The sequence below is a fragment of the Saccopteryx leptura genome, chromosome 4 (genome assembly GCF_036850995.1).
Source record: "Saccopteryx leptura isolate mSacLep1 chromosome 4, mSacLep1_pri_phased_curated, whole genome shotgun sequence".
Lineage (NCBI taxonomy): Eukaryota > Metazoa > Chordata > Mammalia > Chiroptera > Emballonuridae > Saccopteryx > Saccopteryx leptura.
In genome coordinates, this window is record NC_089506.1 from 181,516,868 (window position 1) to 181,519,520 (window position 2,653).

A 2,653-nucleotide genomic window follows, 5' to 3' on the forward strand; every position below is an offset into this window, starting at 1 on the left:
TTGAGACCCCTGCTCTAGAAGAAAGATAAGACTCTAGGAAAAAAGACAAGAATCTTAGGAAAAAGACAATTTGGCATGCCAGGAAACTCATTCATGGAGGCTATGGGAACAACCACTTTCAGAGTTTGATCCCAGGGTTTCTGGGAAGGTTTGTTTGCAACAAAATTCTCACCCACCTTTTGGTATTCTCCCCCCCCCCCCCCCCCCGAAATTCCTCCTGGAGAGATCCTTAGGGGCAAGGAATATGAGAGGTTGTGCCTAACAAGAGTCATGCTGGAAGTTGCAAACATCCTTGGAAGTGGTAATATATTATGTTCTTATTGATATTGAATTGTTTTACCTAACACCTAAAGGAATAGAAATGCAATGGGAATTAAGAGAGGGAGATAATTTTGGAGCATGGACCACTGCCCTGGAAGTATGAGAGCACTTGGCTGGGGTTGGAAAGATGGAGGGATTCTCATGTGTTAGGGAAGGTGAAGTAAGGATGGTGAATGTTGGGGGAGGGGAAAACATTTTGTTTAAATCTCATTTTCCCCCTCAGATACTGCAATTTTAATTTTAGTTTCTTAAATTAGGACAAAATGAAGTTTTATATTATCTGGTAGTTTCTCTGAACATTTGATACAATTGAAAGTGGGAAGAACATAAGCTGTAGGGTTAGAATCTGGTTTGACACCACTCTCCACCTTAGGAGATTTACTTACACTCTGCGACTAACTGGAGCTACCATATGTCTAGTGATTCAGTTCTCTTTTTACCTTTCCTAAGAAAATACCATATTACCCAGCCAGTGGCAGTTCAGCAAGGATCAAACCCAATTCTAACTCTAAGAGATGGCTTTGATAGATGCAAGCCAATCATTGATTCAGTTTAGGCTAAAACTGTATGTAGAGACATTTAGATTGGGAAGGTGGGTTCTTCTGAAATATGTGCTGAGTCTTCTAAGACATCTGCTATAACAGACACTCTCTATCCTTATGTGTGCGTGACGTGCTGATGCAAGTCTTGGAATGACTGTAGTCATTATACTACCATGAAGGAAATCAGTTGACAAAGGATTTGACACATGAAAGAGGGCAAAGCTGAGCAAACTGCAGAGAAATTCAGCCAGAGCACTATTGAAATTGTAACTGAAACCTCACCTACTGCTGAACTTTCTAGCTATACAAGCCAATAGATTCATTTTTTTACTTGACCTTGGTTTCGATTTATATTTCCTGTTATTTGACACCAAAAGATTGCTAACAAATCCATGAATCTCTTATAAGTTTTGTGAGGGTAATGGCTTAGTACATAAATATTTCTCCATTAGTGCCTTGAAAATTAATTCAACAAATATATGATGAACATCCCTTATGCCATTATGTACAAGACAGGGTACCAAGTTCTAGGGTTATGTAGATAAATAAGACTAGATCCCTGCTCTCAAGAAGTTCACAGACTGCTAACTGGTGTATACCAGTCTCTCAATAATGTTTTCATTGTCACTAGAAAAGTATAAGCAAGCAGAAATGGGGTTCTTTCATCTGGAATAGAAAGTTAGGTTACCTACAATTTAGAAAGTTAATTAATGAATATAGAAATATTAACTATGATAGGTTACCTTAATATATTTATATTAACATTGACTATGAGAAATAAAGCAATCCAATCATTTTTTTAAGAAACCGACAGGCCCTGGCCAGGTAGATAAGAGGATAAAGTGTCATCCCTGGGGCACCAGAGTTCATGGGTTCAATCCTGGTCAGAGCACATATGAGAAGAAATCAATGAATACACAATCAGATGGAACTAAGTGAAACAATGAGTTGATGCATCTCTCTCTCTCTCTCAACCCCCTCTTTCTATCTCTCATATCAATAAAAAAAATTTTATATAGAAAAAGAAAAAATACAATAGCAAATAATTAATGTTAGATAGGTTTTAGCTGTGATTTTCACTTCTTCACAAATTCCAGTCACTGTTAGGGCTCCTCCTGATATCATTTGGAAATATAAACATTCTTTTGTGATTCAAAAAGTAAACTGAAAAGTACAACACAATCTCTAACATGTCCCATTTAAGTAAATTTCATACAGTTCTAAAGAACCTAAAGATCTTTCCTAACACAAAGGTTTTTTTGTTTTTTCAAGATTTACAGTTGAACTTCTACTACTGCTGAGTGGGAGAGTGCTATTTTAAAAGTCAAAATACAGTTGCTAATTATGAGCATTTTCTCAAGAGTAGTAAAACTCAGCAGTAAATATTACTTAAAACTCAGTTGACTTTTATAATGATTTAGATTTTCTCCTTAGTAGTTCTGGGACTATTACCTGGTATATTGTTATGATTATATCTAAAGTGCTTCTGATGCTAGCATCACACTGAATTGGGTATCATTATAATTATTTTCAAAGCATAACTTTGTAAAATTGATCTTAATAATTTCCCTCTTCCATGTCATTTTGCAAATGTGAACACCTTTTTTAAAGTGGGTGGATCATCCTCAGAAGTAAGTCAGAATGCACTAATCAGGAATTTAAAAAATTTCATTGATGTAGTAACTGGGCTGGTTTCAAAAATAACAAGCATAGGACACGAGCGACGTCTAACTTTTCCTATTACTTCAATGCCATCTACTCTAGGCTGAGTATCTCTTCAAGGCAGGAAA